The 17,767-nt window shown below is 46.0% G+C and overlaps 1 pseudogene; it reads left to right on the plus strand.

Annotated features, from left to right (window-relative positions):
• The first annotated feature begins 10,308 nt into the window (after window positions 1-10,308).
• LOC126941324 (serine/arginine-rich splicing factor 10-like) lies at window positions 10,309-13,374 on the plus strand (annotated as a pseudogene).
• Window positions 13,375-17,767: the final 4,393 nt, after the last annotated feature.

Here is a 17,767-nt window from a genome sequence, read left to right on the forward strand (position 1 = left end):
TTTGAATTTGAGAAAGCCAACTACAAAATCCGCTTTTCTTGGACTGTTCCCAGTGGTTTTTCTGGAACCACACATAATCCAATGAAAAGATCTTATTCTCATGTCTGGAAGCTTGTGAGAACTCTTGAGTCAGTCCTATCTTTTATGTTTTCCTAAGCAGGTGATTCCAAGTGCTTTTTCAAAAATGCATCCTCATGTTGAAGATTGTATTTGTGGTCAAGGATTCCAGAAATGGTCCCTTTTCTTTGCTAATAGGCAGGCTTTTTTGATGTCCCTATTACTTTAGATGGTGCCGTTATCTTTTTAACTCTCCCCAGGAATAGCATCCTTCTGCCATCCCTTCCACCATCACCACTACTTAGACACCCTTAGTTGCCGCCCCTTCCTGAGAAAAGATGGAATCAGGACTCTACAGCTCTCTCTCCCTGGGGTCTTAAAATCCAAGTAGACCAATGAAGGGAATTTAGTCACCTTTTAGAGTACATCTGATTTTTCAGTCATTTCCTATGCTTCCCAAATCCTGGTCATTACACCTAGAAACTGCTCCTGGGCTAGCCCTACAAAGGTGTCAGGGCATGGGAGTTGTAGAATTTCATTTTAGTCTCCAACTTGGGCTTCCGTTTCAAGTTCCCTTATTTTCTGGCTTTGTTAGAGGGTATTTAATCCCATATTTTGCAGGTTAATATTTTGCATCTCATTTTCCTTATCTGTAAAATGAAAATAGTTGCCTCTGAGAACTGCGTGAAACCTAAGTATGAAACTAAGGCATAGAAAGGCTTGCTGTGAAGTACCTAATTTACTTTCATAGGTAGCATCCTCTTGTTCTGTTTCTTTTAAAAATCCAGCATGACCCTGAAAAATACTGTTGAAGGGCTCTCGAAGAGCAGTGTAAAGTAAAAGTGAGAAGCCTTTGGGGTTTAGAGCACTACCTTTAGTTGTGTGGCCCGGTTAGTACAAAGTGAATTCAGGTGCATACTTAATCTTTACCATACCCCTAGAGGTGGAAGTATTATCTCCATTTTGCAGAGAATAAAGCTGAGGCTTAAGGGTAAAAATTAGTAAAGAGTGAAAAATAAGGAACAGGCTTAAGGTAAAAATTCCCAAGTCTAAAGGCATTTTAAGAGAATTCCATGGAAAATGCCTCAGTTTTTTGCACATGTGAGCATTTTTCATTTAACTCTGGTTCTCTTATTCCTGGGCATGCCATTCAAAAGATTTCAGTGGCCCTTTTTAATATGATAGGAGTAATTAATATCCTCAGACTGTCATGACCATGAAGAGCTTGGGCTAGTTAAGGCACAAATAATTGTTTCAGAATCTATTTGTTGACTCAATGGGCACTTGCCCTGCCAAGCAAATGAAATGTCAAAATCAGCCAAAGCTATGGTGGAGTCAGAATTTTTACTTAGTTTCATCTTCGACGCCATAGCATGAGCAGATAGTGGCCCAGCCAGACAACTTTGTTGACTTTTTGAAGGATTGGTCTTTTTCTAGAATAATGCAAATTCATTGACTTAAGTGTTTGTAGTTCTGAGTATGTAGTTTGCCTTGTCCTAGAGAGAAAAATCAAGAATGGGTGATGGACCTCATATTTTATTACTATGTGATGCTTTTTATTTTTTCCTCTTCCTGAACCACATTTTTTTGTTTGTTTTTGTTTTTGCTTTTTTTTTTTTTTGAGACAAAGTCTCACTTGCTCTGTCACCCAGGCTGGAGTGCAGTAGCATGATCTCGGCTCACTGCAACCTCTGCTTCCTGAATTCAAGCGATTCCCCTGCCTCAGCCTCCCGATTAGCTGGAATTACAGGTGGCCGCCACCACCCCCGGCTAATTTTTGTATTTTTGTTAGAGACGGGGTTTCACCGTGTTGGCCAGGCTGGTCTCAAACTCCTGACGACCTCAAGTGACCCACATTTCAACCTCTAGCTTCTTTTCTGTTCTGGCCCTCCATTTTCTATCGCTTTTTCACATTTTACCAAAAAGCTATTTAAATCAGTCCACTGACCTATGGGTCTTCATTCTGATCCCAGTGTCTCTAACATACCCTTGACTAATAGCTGCTAAAAGTGTACCAATTGAGAAGAGGGTTGGTTCTGCTTCCAGGGATGGCTGCAGGACTTTAAAGTTGCTGCCAGATCCCACACTTGTAAGCCTGTTTCCTACCCACCTCCCCTTGTCTGGGTGGGCTAACCTCAGCTTCTCCCTTTAGACCAGAGGTACTCAACCTTAGTACTATTGACATTTTGGGCTGAATAATTTGTTGGGGGGTAGGAGGCTGTCCTGTGCACTATGGAGTGTTTACCAGCATACCTGGCCTCCACCCACTAGATGTCAGTAGTACACACACACACCATGCGCGCACACACACAGTTGTGACCATCAAAAATGCCTTCTGACATTGAAAGCCAAACCCTCATTAGCCATTCCAGGGCTAATGAGCAAGCAAGTTCTAGGTTGAGTACTTGAGTTAAGCATGCTCCTAAATGTTTTATATACAATGACACTTAATCCTTAAACTCTGTGAGGGAAGTAGTACCCCCTCCTACAGATAAGAGCCCCATCTCGGAGATGAATGAACTTGCCCAGGGTCACACAATGACCGAAAGAATGGCATTCGGCCATTGTGATGTGCATGTTCTTCACCCCTGCTGTGTGTTGCTTCCTTACTGAGCAGCTTACATTCCAATTGAAATGCCACAGTCAGGGTTCCTAAGCCCGAGGACCCCTTTACAAAGCTGTTTCTTGCACTTCCCAGGTTCTCTCTAGAGATCTTGCTGCCAGGCAGCCAGACCACTGTGCCCTGAGGACCTGCTTTACAGTCACCCAGGGCCGAGCCTGCTGCACTTCCCACCTCAGACAGTCTGCCTATTCCTGGCAGCCGCATCAAGTTGCCTCAGAATCTGGTGAAAGATAGGTTGTGCATGGAACAAACAAGAATTCAGCTGCCTGAATCCATTTTCTTAGGCTTCAAGTAAGATTTTATTTGAAAACTTGGGATGCCTGCACCTTTCTAGGAAGTCTCATTTTCCTGTGGTTTTCCCATTTGACCGTTGTTCCAGGAAGGAACCAGAGGACTTCAGAACCATCACCTTCAGGCCTCACAAAGGGTGGTTGGGATGCTGTCTCACGGGGCTTTGAGACTTGGCTAAGTCCTGAAAGGGCTTAGAGGGACATCCTTAGTTTGCTCTTCCAGTAACAACGTAGAAAGACACCTAAGTATGATTCCTTGTTCTTCTTTGCCAGATCTGGATCCACTTTTTAAGGGTGTGCTAAGGGCAGCGCTAAGACCACTTGGAGCTAACCCCAGTGGACCTCTGTAGGGCTTTGATGTCACACTGGTTTGACCCAGCAAAGCTCCACAATGGATTTGTCACTATATCACTCAGATCTTGAAGAAGTCACTTTATCTCATCTACAAAGGGACCCCAGAAACCAGTGCTGAGGGAGTGTGCTCACCTGTCCACCTCCTACCTGGGTTTCAAGGGCAAACACAGCCTTGAGGCAGTGCTGCTTAATCCCACCTGAACCTTAGTGTCACCTGGGAGCCTTTTAGAGGTGCTGATGCTGGCCACCGCCCCTCTAAGATCCTGAATTAGTGGGTGGGCTGAGGCAGGGCTGTGTGGGAGCGGGGTGTTCAGCCCTCCAAAGCCAGGGTTGTGAACCACTGCTTTAGGCTGCAAGCCTGAAATTTATTTGACGTCTTGTGTTTTATCTTAATCAATAAATTCGCATTTTCCTAACAAAATCCGTATTTAATATTAAACTGTCTTCAGTTAACTCACCACACACATTTTCAGGAGTAAAATCAATGCACAAGATGTTTATTACATATATCACATAGCTCCTGGAGGTTTTGCTTTAGTTTGAGGCAGGTAAGCTCTTTAAGAACAAGGCATGCTCTCACAGTCTACAAAGCTGTGAAGATGTGACAGGAGAGGAAATTGTCCAGCTTCGCAATGGACCATTTTCCTTGGGCTTTTGGATACTGCTTTTTCATTTGAATCAGTGCCTGGGTGTGGGCTCAGGTTTTTCAGGGGCTTCATAGGCTACATAGTTGCAGTTGCCTCTGGAGACAAATGAAAGAGGAACAAAAAGCTCAGTGCTTAAATAACAGTCTGTTTTGACCAGGAAAAAAGACACAGATGGAGGAAAACCCTGAAGGTACAGCAGGGATCCCGAGGCCCAACGCAGGGCGAGAATCTTCTCCGCCTCCCCAGTCCTCAGACCTGCGGGCTTCTGTTGCTCCCACTTAGATGCCTCTCTGTCTTTTTATTTCATTCCAGAAAGAATTCCATATATTTGACTCTTCTGCCAATCCTATGAAGTTGGACAGCTACCTGATTTTACAGATGAGGGGAAGGGGGCTGAGCAGGGCTGCCAGAACTGGGAACCAGGAGGCCCTGATGCCAGAATAACAACTGGGGAGGCTGAGCCCACACGGGCCCATTTGGTTTGAACAACCTCCAGGTTCCAACCCAGAACCCACCTCTTCACAGAATGCTTTCAGCATTTAAAGCTCTCTAAATTGGCCAGGTGCGGTGGCTCACGCCTATAATCCCAGCACTTTGGGAGGCCGAGGTGGATGGATCACTTCAGGCCAGGAGTTCAAGACCAGCCTGGCCAACATGGTGAAACCCATCACTACTAAAAAATACAAAAAAAAAAAAAAAAAATTAGCCAGGTGTGGTGGTGCATGCCTGTAGTCCCAGCTACTAGGGAGGCTGAGGCATGAGAATCGCCTGAAACTGAAAGGCGGAGTTCGCAGTGAGTAACTGCAGCCTGGGTGACAGAGCAAGACTCCATCTCAAAAAAAAAAAATGGCCGGGTGGTGGCTCACGCCTGTAATCCCAACTTTGGGAAGCCGAGGCAGGTGGATCACTTGAGGTCAGGATGTTCAAGACCAGCCTGGCCAACATGGTGAAACCCTGTCTTTATTAAAAAACACAAAAATTAGCTGGTCATGGAGGTGCACACCTGTAATCCCAGCTACTCCGGAGGCTGAGGCAGGAGACTTGCTTGAACCCAGGAGGCAGAGGTTGCAGTGAGCCGAGATCGTGCCACTGCATTCCAGCCTGGAAGACAGAGCAAGACTCCATCTCAAAAAAAAAAAACGAAAAAACTCTAAATTCACAGTTTGTATTAACAAGGGTAAAACAAGGCCTGGCGCGGTGGCTCAAGCCTGTAATCCCAGCACTTTGGGAGGCCGAGGCGGGCGGATCACAAGGTCAGGAGATCGAGACCACAGTGAAACCCCGTCTCTACTAAAAATACAAAAAATTAGCCGGGCGCGGTGGCGGGCGCCTGTAGTCCCAGCTACTCAGGAGGCTGAGGCAGGAGAATGGCGGGAACCCGGGAGGCGGAGCTTGCAGTGAGCCGAGATCGCGCCACTGCACTCCAGCCTGGGCAACAGCGTGAGACTCCGTCTCAAAAAAAAACAAAAAAAAAAAAAAAACAAAAAAAAAAACAATGGTAAAACAAAGTCCCCTGGGTGTGAAATATTTCATTCATAAAAAAGCACCTGTCTCTTCTGTGTTGTTCATAGTAATCAGCCTGCCCTGGCCACTCAAGTATTTGTTAGTCTACATTACTGAGCACCTAGAACATGGAGGTGGCACTGTGCTAGGGGCTTACCTATAATACCTATTATTTGGGGGGCCAGCCTTGCCCCTTAGCAGGTACAATACAGCATAGGACTTTTTTTAGGGTGGACTTGATCCCACACCAGTGCTTCCATGAGATGCCCTGTGCCTTGACACCCTAGAGGCCTTGTGAGGGGACTTCAACCCCTAACCTATCCCTGGGTCCTATAGGAGGACACTCTATTCTGACTAGCTGGCATGAGAGGGCACCTGAGGTATGGCACTGTGCAAAACTGGGAGGCAGGTTGGCAAATAACCCAGGGCGTGGGCTGACCACATGAAGGTATCAGCATGCAGGGCATCTGGCCCAGCCAAGCCCAAACGCTGGGTGAGTTTAGAGTGGACAGAACCTCCATGCTATTTCAGAAGAGGAGAGGGAACTAGCAGAGGAAAAATGTATTAATTCTGAGACTGACCAGGGAGAAACATCATAGAAAAAAAGGTGACTATCAGCCCAGCAGTCCAGATACTTGGCTGGAGAGTCCAATACAGAGAGCAGCTTGACCAGATAAGACTTATAGCCAGGGATGGAGTGCTGGCAAGGACAGGGTGATGACTTTCTGCCAGGGCCAACTGGACCTGGCCAAGCAGGCAGGCGGAGCTCTGGAGGTGGCAGCTGAAAACTCTGGGCCTGGATGGATCCTCAGGAAGTGCTTCCACCCCCTCCTCATCCCCAGGCCCTTCCCAGGCCTCTCACTGCCATCCAGCCTCCCTCCTCCATTGTTCCCTCCCACTAACATTTGTCAGCTGGGCCCAGCATTCGGCTTGGGGAAACAGACACATAAAAAGGACTCTGTCCTCAGCTAGCTGGGTCCTTCCCTCCCACTCAGCTCTCCCCTGGGGTTTAGGAAACAGGACTTCAATGCATTCTTCTGATGCTGATTGAATTCCTTCCTTCTGGGCAGCTTTGTGTGCCCTTGGCACAAAATGGGAAAGGGAGCAGGAAGGGTTTAAAATAGCATACAACTGGCCAATTTGCACACCAACATAGGCTAGCTATTACAAACCCCAAAATCCAGGTGATGCAATTTGTTCCAACTGTCTTTGGCATGGGCTTTAGTGTGGGTTTGCATTTTGAAGAGCAATGGAAATAAACATACCAAGTGCAAATTCTGTTTCTGTTGCATGTGTTGGGGCTATTGCAAGGTGTGGTTGCAATTCAGGCTGCAACTTGCTTTGGTGTCCGAATAAATTGTGGTTGTCATCCATTCTTGGCCACAGGTCCCCTCAGATGACTTGTGGTCATCAGGTGCTGTTGGAATCAGCAACTTCTAGGAACCAGAAACTGAGACTGCCATGAAAGGAAGCCACTTCTGGGCGCGGTATTTAAAGATATGTTCGACAGCTTCTAGAAATGGCCAACACAGGCTAGAGTCCCGATTGCAAATAAATACTTTTAATGTAAAACACATTACTCATGGAGAGTCCTTCCTTAGACAGTTGAGAGGGCCAGTGTCATGAATACAGAGCGTTTATTTACAAAGAATGTTTTAAATCATTTTATTAGTTACTATGTCTGTCATAACCAGGAAAGAACAGCCAGCTGTCCTGGGATGTCTGCATCCACTGCATCCACTAGGTTCACTTAGTAGTGGCTGAGTAACTCAGATTTGTGCCTAGGCAAAATAACAAATATATAGGTCAGGGACCTTCTGGGTGGCTTGGGAATGACTGCATGTCAGTTGCACAAATGTCAAGGGTCTATAATAGACTTGCTGTCAAGCTAAGGGTTTTGAGGAGCATAGGGTCACTACACCTATAGACATTTTGTTTCCCTTCTTTGAAAGGAAGAAAGGCCAGGCGTGGTGGCCCACACCTGTGATCCCAACAGTTTGGGAGGCTGAGGCAGGCGGATGGCTTGAGCCCAGGTGTTTGAGACCAGCCTGGGCAACATGGCAAACACCAACTCTACAAAAAATACAAAAATTAGCCAGACGTGGTGGCACATGCCTATAGTCTCAGCTAGTTGGAGGGCTGAAGCAAGACGATTGCTTGAGCCTGGGAGGTAGAGGCTGGAGTAAGCCATGTTCGTGACACTGCACTCCAGCCTGGGTGACAAAGCAAGACCCTATCCCAAAAAATTTAAAAAAAAAAAAAAAAAAAAAAAGGCAGGAAGAAATACCAGATATTTTGGATATCAAAAAAGGGAAGAAATATCAGATACCACCTTATCAAAATGTTCTAGAATTGCCTAATCTTTTTTTTCCCTCCTAATCTTTGATTTGAATGACTTTTTTTAGGTCTCAAAGCATTTCACAGCTATTGTCTTCCTTTTTAAGGGCAGGAGAGGAGATCCTGGGTAAGGAAAGTGGCTGGGACATGAAAAGCCTTTTTACTCAAAATCACATAATTATTCATTAGTTGAAGGTGGAATTAGAAACCAGGATTCCTATTGCCTAGTAAAATTTCTATTTTACATCCTGCTGCCTCTGTTACTTGGCTCTAATATTCCTCATACTTCCCCCTAGAAGGTCAACTTGTCATAGATACACGCCTGAAATTCCACCATTAGAGCTTCATCTGTTTTGCTTAAGGGATGAATGTGAATTAAATTGCAACTCCTCCTAGAAGAAAGGTATCTTTAAGTCAGGGATCAGCCAACCTTTTCTGCAAAGGACCAGATAATATTTTAGGTTTTGCAGGCCATACAGTCTGTCGCAAGTATGCAACCTGCCTTTGTAGCACAAAAGCAGCCATAAACCATACAAGTGAACAAAACATTATTTATGGACACTGACGTCTGAGTGTCATATGATTTCCACGTAGCACAAAATATTCTTCTACTGAGTTTTTTTCAACCATTTAAAAACGGAAAAATCATTCTTAGTTCATAGGCTGTACACAAACAGGCAGTGGGGCGCATTGGTGCAAAGGCTGTGGTTTACTAGTCCTTGCTCTAAGGTGTCCTTGGTCATTGGCTGTGCTTTGTGGGTAAAAGTTCTATTGAAAAGATTGGGTGAGAAAACTGAGTGAACAGGAAGCCACTGAGCACCCTAAGCAGGAGGCGGGGAGTGCAGACAGGTCATCACCATCTGCAGTGTGGCCACTGCTGTCTTGAAGCTGTAGCTTGAGCACATCTACAAGGCAGCAGCTGCCCACTGAACCATCTGTGCAGCCACTGCATTTGGGGCACCCACTGGAGCCATTCAGACCCACTGTCCATCTAAGGGTAAGCCAGATGTTCCTCCACGCTGCAGCTCAGCTGCTCCAATATTCGGCTCCTTTCCTCCAACTCCCCCATCGGTCTGGTAAGATCCTTGCCTCGCCATAAAGAGGCTGAAAGGTCCTTGTTCCATGTTTCTGTTACATGTGAGAGATTCTGTTTCTGTTTTAAAATATAAAAACCATTCGAGGAGGAGGTTGTTGCTATAGACTGCCACATGGTAGACACTGGGCATAAGGTGCTATCATCTTGAAAGCACTTGCTCTTACTATCTCATTTGGTTCTCCTGGGCAGAGTAAATAAGAAGAGGCAATTATCATCACCATTTCACACATGGAGAAACTAAGGCCCAGAAGTTAAAGTGACTTTCCCAAGGCAGAGTAGAGGAGGAGGGTCTGCATCCAGGTCTGACTCCAAAGCCCTGACCTCCAAAGCTTGCAGTGCACTGGGACGACTCCGGGAGGGCAGATGTGCAGAGAGTAGCTCCTGCAGAGCCCAGCCTCCTCCCATCCTCCCATCCAGATGAAGAGCTGGCCGAGCACTCATGGCCCAAAAAGGCTGCTGGCTACTCCCTGCAGCCTCAGACTCCCCAAGGTCTCACTGAGGGCCCTTCAGCCTGGCAGTTCCTCCGTGGTCTTCTGCCACTTTGCCTGGTATGGAAAAGGGCTTCCATCCATTGGCAATGCCCACTGCCTGCCCCATTCTCACCTGCCCAGCAGCTTAGTCTCCAGGGAGGTCTGCCAGAGCCTCAAGGCCCTACTGCGTGAATAGTCCTCCCAGAGAAGCTTTTGTTCTTAGCTATTTACTAGCTTATTGTCTGACATGCCGTCAGCACTCCGTATACATTTGTCGCATGGATAAAGGAATGAATTAACCTTCAGGTACCCCAGAAATCCCACCATAAGATTCCCTGAGCTTAGCTCAGTGACATAACCCACAGGGTTTTTTAGAATTTAGTCCAATTGGATGAGCCTATAGTAAGGATGCAAGGGAGCATCCACTGGGCCTTTCTCTTCACACACATTCACTTCACCCTCATGGCCATCTGCAGTCAGCACCCTCATCACTCTATTTTACAGAGCAAGGGACTGGGGCCCGTAACATTGAGGAACTTGCTCAAGGTCATCCAGGTGGCCAGGGATGGGATGAGGATTGGACCCTCTGAGGCCTGTTGTCTCCACACAGTTCTCACCGGCCTTTTTTAGGCACTAACTCATGCAGGTAAAGGAGGCTCCAGAATTACCCCAAAGGCAAATGGGTGCATGAGCCATGCTGAAAAAGGAGGGAGCTCAGAGGCTCCCCCATGTCAGCCCCAGCCAGTAGCACCAGGCGCAGACAGGCCACACTGGAACTTTGTGGAGCTGCATAGAGCTTGCTCCCTTCTCCCTGCAGGCTGCATGCTGGAGGCTGGAATTCCAGTGCCAGCATGGGCAGGTCCAGAAACCTGGTATCACAGTAGGCCTTTCTGCAGAAGCGAGCAGCCTGGATGCATGGATATGACTTGGCCCAATCTGAAGGACACTGACTCTCTCCTGGCCTGTGCTGTCCAGGAAATCCTGCGATTAAAGTCACATCCCTTGGTGTGTCACTGCTTCTGGTTTTCAGGAATCCCTTATAAAAATGCATATTTAAAAAATAAAGAAGCCAAGTATGGTGGTTCATGCCTGTAATCCCAGCATTTTGGGAGGCCAAGGCAGGTGGATCACTTGAAGTCAGGAGTTCGAGACTAGCCTGGCCAACACGGTGAAACCCCCGTCTCTACTAAAAAATACAAAAATGAGCCAGGCCTGGTGGCTCACTCCCGTAATCCAAGCTACTCAGGAGACTGAGGCCGAAGAATCATGTGAACCCAGAAGGTGGAAGTTACAGTGAGCCAAGATCACACTACTGCACTCCAGCCTGAGCAACAGAGCAAGACTCCATCTCAAAAAAATAAAGAAAGAAAAATGGATGTGTGAGGTGAAAGGAGTCCTGGAGCAGAGAGGAACGGAGAAGGTCCTAATATCTACTTGGCAACTTTGCCCTACCAGGCACGTGTCCTGCACCAGGCCTTCCTCACACCCACCAGGATATGGACTCAGCCTCCCGGGACCTGCTCCATAGAAGATGATGGCAACATGCAGGGCCAGAGGAACAGGGTGGGCTGCACCCCCAATAGCTCACAGCTTCCTTCTCTTAGGTCTCCCCAGTGCTTTCTCACTGGCCCCAGCTTCCTCCTTCTTCCTTTCCACAGCAGCCTCCCACTCCCCAGCTCCCGCTACCAGCTCCTCCATGCTTACAGGCCCACGACCCACACTGAGTCCGGCAGACAAGAGCCTGCAGCTACCAAGACCCACCCATCTTAGAAGGCAGGAAGAGAATTAGAAATAATAAGGTCTTTTTCCTTGAGATTTGAGGTCAAAAGCTAGCTAGCGGCTGCACAGGGAAACCAGTTCAGCTATCTCTGACATCAGAGCCTGAGGTTTCCAAGCCTGTGCCCTCAGCAGTGAGGCTGGTAGGTGGGATCACAAACCCCTCCTCCTCCGCATCCCTGCGCTCTGCATCCCTGCTCGCCTCTCGCTAACACTGCTTCTAGTTTCTAGAGGCAGTTGCAAAGCCAACTTTAAGGCTAAGGAGTCCAAAGGAGTCCAAAGGAGTCCGGCGCTGAGGGTGAATTTCAGGCATGTGGCAGGCTGTGGGGAGAGATCATCAGTCTTCAGGTGACAGTCTTTTCTCCACCTGTGAGCAAGGTTGACAAGGGCAGAGGTGGCCTCACTGCCTTCAGCTTGTCTTCATTCAGGCTGTGGTCATTTCTATAGACCAGTGGTACCCAGACCATCAGCATCATCGTCACCTAGGAACTTGTTGGCAATACAAATTTCTAACAGCAGAGCTGTGGACAGTTTGCCTGGTCTGTTAGGGCCTCCAGCCTGGAATCACGCCATCGTCATGTCCCACTACCTGCACAATCCTCCAAAACATGTCTCTGTCCATCAGGAACGTGGCCAATGACACCAGGTCTGCAGATGGACAGGATAAATTTGGTCATGATGGTCTTACAGGAGATGTTTATGTTCCACTTGATTTCCACACCTGCCATCCAGGAGGATTTACTTATGTTCAATTTGAGGATGTTCGTGATGCTGAAGATGCTTTGCATAATTTGGACAGGAAATAGATTTGTGGACATCAGGTTGAAATACAGTTTACACAGGGGAATCAGAAGACACCAAATCAGATGAAAGCTAAGGAACAGAGGAATGTGTACAGTTCTTCACGCCATGATGGTTATGACAGATACAGAGATTCTAGAAGCCAAAGTTATTAAAGGAGATCCAGAAGTCCGTCTTTTGATTACAATTATAGAAGATCTTACAGTCCTAGAAATCAACCAACTGGAAAACCACAGAGTAGCAGAAGCCATTCTGACAATGGTGGATTCAAACACCAAAATCCATATTTTTTGGATGAAGGCTAAATCACATTCTGGGTCTGCATCCCACACCAAAACTAGAGGCACCTCTAAAACAGATTCCAGGCTGGGTGCAGTGACGCACACCTTTAATCCCAGGAGTTTGGGGGGCTGAGGCTGGAGGATCACTTGAGCTCAGGAGTTTGAGATCAGTCTGGGCAACGTGGCAAAACACCGTCTCTACAAAAAAAAAAAAAAAAAAAAAAAAAAAAATTAGCCAGGCATGGCAGTGCATGCCTGTAGTCCCAGCTACTTGAGAGGCTGAAGTGGGAGGATTGGTTGAGCCTGGGAGGTGGAGGCTGCAGTGAGCCTCGATTGTGCCACTACACTCCAGCCTGGCTGACAAAGCAAGACCCTGTCTCAAAAAGTAAGTAAAAATGAATAAATAAATCAGATTCCAAACATATTAAATAATCCTGGCTCAAGATATGAAAAGGAATCAAAGAAAAAAGAACTATTTAGATCCAAATGTCAGTCAACATCACAGTCTAGTTCTAGTTCAAAATCTAAATCAAGGTATTGGACTGCTCCTAAAGCCAACGGCCACTGATAGTATAAACTAAGATTGTTTTTAGGCACATATCATTTATTTATAGTTTGGTTTACTTAAATTATCAGGAATTGGCCAGGCATGGTGGCTCACCCCTATAATCCTAGCACTTTGGGAGGCTGAGGCAGGCAGATCTCTTGAGCCCGGGAGTTCGAGACCAGCTTGGGCAACATAGTGAAACCCCTATCTCTACCAAAAATTAAAATATTCGCTGGGCATAGTGGTGTGCGCCTGTGGTACCAGCTACCTGCGGGGCTGAAGCAGGAGTATTGCTTGAGTCCAGGAGATCGAGGCTACATTGAGCCTAGATCACACCACTGCACTCCAGCCTGGGTGACAAAATTAGACCCTGTTTCAAAAAAAAAAAAAAATCAGGAACACAATATTGTAACGATGCTTTTAAAACACTTCTTTTTAAAAACACTGTACCAGGCAATGGTAATAATTCAAATGATATGCTGTGGAGAAGTCACTTTTAAGAGTCCAGTTTGTAACCCCGTCTCTACTAAACAAAATACAAAAACTAGCCGGGTGTAGTGGCGGGCACCTGTAGTCCCAGCTACTCGGGAGGCTGAGGCACGAGAATGGCGTGAACCCGGGAGGCGGAGCTTGCAGTGAGCTGAGATCGCGCCACTGCACTCCAGCCTGTGAGACAGAGCGAGACTCCGTCTCAAAAAACAATTAAAAAAAGAGTCCAGGCCGGGCGTGGTGGCTCACGCCTGTAATCCCAGCACTTTGGGAGGCCGAGGCGGGTGGATCACGAGGTCAGGAGATCGAGACCATCCTGGCTAACACGGTGAAACCCCCGTCTCTACCGAAAATACAAAAAATTAGCCAGGCCAGGTGGCGGGCGCCTGTAGTCCCAGCTACTCGGGAGGCTGAGGCACGAGAATGGCGTGAACCCGGGAGGCGGAGCTTGCAGTGAGTCGAGATCGCGCCCCTGCACTCCAGCCTGGGCGACAGAGCGAGACTCCGTCTCAACAAACAAACAAACAAAAAAGAGTCCAGTTTGTTTAAGGTTATAGGTAACCACCAGTTCGTGGTGTCTCTGTATATTTTTAAAAGATTCTTTTCTTCGTGTTTGAAATTTGTGGCAAAAAGATGTTGCTTGGCCATAATTTGCAACATTTTCTTTCTTTTTTTTTTTTTTTTTTTTTTAAAGACAGGCTGTTTTGCTTTGTCACCCAGGCTGGAGTGCAGTGATGCAATCAAAGCTCATTGCAACCTCTAATTCTTGGGCTCAAGTGATCCTCCCACCACCACATCTCAAGTAGCTTGACTATAGGTGCACGCCACCATTCTTGGCTCATTTTAAAATTTTTTGTAGAGATGGGGTCTCGCCATGTTGCCCAGGCTGGTCTCAAAATCCTGGGCTCAAGCAAATCACCCACTTTGGCTTTCCAAAGTGTTAGGATTACAGGTGTGAGCCACCGTGCCCGGCCTCACATAGTCTTATTAAAAATAAACTTTCATATTCATATTTGGTAGAATTGTTAACTTAGAAATGTAGCTTGCTAATAAGATAGAATGATACAAAAGTGAAGTTGTAGCCACAGTAAAGTACTATTGCTCAGACACATTTAGGTTCAGGCTGGGCCTGGATGTCTTAACAAGATGTCTAGGCCCGTGATAATCGTTTGTTTATCATGCAATGGGGAATAGTTCTTTTGTTGACCCCACTGTTTTAGGGAATGATGCCAACCGGATTATGCAATATTTTCAGGGAGATTGAGTTTTGACTGAAACGTGGAGTCTTCACTAGTTCTTTTGGTTTCTATGAAGATTTGGACATAGAAAACATGAGAAAAACTTACCTTAAAATTTGAGCAGTTCAGTGGTGGCAGAAATCATTTTAAGGGGAAAAGAATGTTCCCATGCAATTATTCTAAGATTTAAGGAACATTGTTGACCATGGTATTGCTTTGTTTTCATACTGCTGTTAGAAGCAAGTAAATTGTTTCAAAGTAGATTTTGCATGTGCATATGTAAAAGTACTGAATTTTAGGCCGAGTGCGGTGGCTCACAGCTGTAATCCCAGCACTTTGGGAGGCCAAGGTGGGCGGATCACCTGAGGTCAGGAGTTCGAGACCAGCCTGGCCAACATGGTGAAACCTCGTCTCTACTAAAAATACTAAAATTAGCCAGACATGGTGGCACGTGCCTGTAATACCAGCTACTCAGGAGGCTGAGGCAAGAGAATCACTTGAACTCGGAAGGCTGAGATCGCGCCATTGCACTTCAGCCTGGGTGACACAGTGAGACTTCATCTCATAAAAATAAAATATAAAAGTACTAAATTTTGATGCTTGCAGTATGTGGCGTGTGCGTTTGTATACAAATTTGCCTACCTCTTTATGAGGGAGGTTTGCTCTTCATGCCTCAGTTTATTTAATGTGAGCTAAGATGAAAGACAGCACTTCATTCTAGGTGATTCTGTGGTGCCATGAAATTCAAAGTAATTTTGGAAAAAGAATTAGTCAACTTTCAGCAAGTCACATCTCTGAGTTTTTGGTTATCAATGTAGTGCCTGACTAAAAATGGAGTAATACCCTTCATTTATTATACCCTTCATTCAAATATATCATTTACAATTTAAAGTGTTTCTCTGAAAGATTGTTTTGGGGGCAAAAGTAACTTGACATGTCCAATCTCGTTTCAGAATAAAAAGCTAGCATCTTTTAAAATCTGACATGCTTGCTTACATATTTAAGTATGAATTATCTTAGGGAAACAATTCCTTTTAAAGGATTACTTTTTTCAATTTTGGTTTTAGTAATCGAGGCTTTGCCTGTAAAGAACAAAAACGTGGCTTTTAAATATTGTTTGTGGAATGTGTTTATAAAGGATTGATTCTAGAACCTTTGTATATTTGATAGTGTTTCTAACTTTCATTTCTTTACCATTTGCAGTTAATGTCCAAGTTCTGCTATGCATCATTTATATGCACGTTTCTATAATTTTTTGAGATTTTCCTGGATGTATGGTTAAACAACAAAAAGTCTATTTAAAACTGTACCAGTAGTTTGAAGTTGTGGCAAAAAGGAAAATTGTGAGGTTAAACTTCGTATTTTCTTTCTAATAGAAACTTCTAAAAAGGTAATGTTATGTGTTATTTTTAGGAAATATTATGTACAGCTTTTCAAACATCAATGTTTGGATCAAAACAAGACCCAGCTTATTTTCTGCTTGCTGTAAAATAAGCAAACATGCTATAATGAAAACAAAATGAAGGAAATAATGGTTACCTGGAAAAAAGGAAAAAAAAAAAAAAAAAAAAGCAAATTCTCCATTCCATTCCAGGCCCAATGGATCAGAAACTCTGGGGGTGGGCCTGAGACCCACTGGGCTGGATCAGGAGTCCCTGCACTATCATACATTGCACTATCATACTATTATTTTTTAACATCCAAAAAAGAAGAGTAAAAAGGATGAGATAAAGATGAAATTAACAATATTTTAAATGTCTTATTACCCTCTCTTGGCACAATACGCAATTTCAGACAACATCCAACTAGAATGATTATGGATGTAAAGTCGTATTTCAAATAGTCTTCTGGATGATTGCAATTGCAGCCAACTCTGCAAGGTCTGAGGAAAGCGCTGCTGTTTTCATTTCATAATGTGGCTGGGGGCAGAGGAGGGAGGGTCAGCTCTGCCGTGTGGGGGCTGTGCAGTGTGATTTCCATATTAGTGTTGTCTTCAGTCCAAGATTTATTTTCAACATTGTTTTAAAGCCACTTATCCTTTTTGGGAGCCTTAGTTGACTTAAAAATAGATAATAGAATATCTAAATTCCCTTTGGTGGGCACTATGTAAGTTGCAATTTGATGAAATCCCCGCTCTTCCTCCCACAAAGTACTCCTCCCACACAGCCGTCTAAGGCACGTGAGTCCCTCCACATTCAAAATTACCAACATCACAGAGCTTTTTCTTTCATGTTGGAAGCAAAACACTCATCTAAGTAGATGCACTGTTGTTTTTCTTTCCTTGAGCCCTTTGTATGCACCCCACTTTGGAGAACCCTGCTCACACATCACCCCTCCACTTCCCTTGAAAGCCTTGTGGAGTCCCTCAAGAGATGTCATCAATCCAGAGGCTCAACCAACAGCTGCACAGTTTGCCTAAGAAAGGCTCAGTCCAGGGGGCTCACAGGAGACCACATATCCCTCTTTCCTGCATGACCAGTCCACCCTGAGTTTCTGTTACCACTCCAGAGGCTCAGACACAGGAGTATGGAGTCTTGCCCGCAGCCAGCATGGCAGGGGCAGCTGCTAGACAGCCCCAGGCAGGCGGCACTGGGCCCTGACCCCACATGCCAGGCCCTGTCCAGCGGCCACCACAGGCAGTGGGCCAAGGGGCTTTCCCTGTGGGCAGCCCCAGCTGGCGGGCGAAGGCTGGGGGAACACGAGGGAGGGGCAGCTGCGACACCAGCTTCTTGTGGCATTTCTGAAATCTCATTTCCTGCCATAATTCTGAAGCAGGTGTTTCTGTTTTTTAGAGCGTCTTCAGTTGCTATTCTGGTCGTGTGAGTCGCTAGTTTTTTCCAAAGACTGAACTGCTATTTTTTCCTCTAGTGGAGGCACGATGAGCAGCTGGTCCCCCACCAGCATCAGTTGGGTAGCAGGCCCCCCTCGGCCAGCCCCAGCCTGGGGGCGTGGGGACCCTTCACAGACTGAGCTGAGGAGCCACAGGGGAGCAGGCAGCTCTGTCTGCTGAGCGGCCACCCAGCACTTTGTGTTTCAGTTCGCATCGAGCATGTAGTGTGCACCTGCCCTGCCCAGGAGAAGCAAAACAAAAACAAGCCACGCCCCCAGTGCCTGCTTGAGGGACCTCAGCCCCACAGGGCATTGGGAGTGGCTGGAGTCAAACCCAGGCCTAGGGAGAGGCAGGTAAAGAGCTTCTTAAGTGAAATACCAGGATCTCAAATCCAAGAATTTTAGATCTGGAGTCTCCAAACACCCTGA

The sequence above is a fragment of the Macaca thibetana genome, chromosome 18 (assembly GCF_024542745.1).
Source record: "Macaca thibetana thibetana isolate TM-01 chromosome 18, ASM2454274v1, whole genome shotgun sequence".
NCBI classification, from domain to species: domain Eukaryota; kingdom Metazoa; phylum Chordata; class Mammalia; order Primates; family Cercopithecidae; genus Macaca; species Macaca thibetana.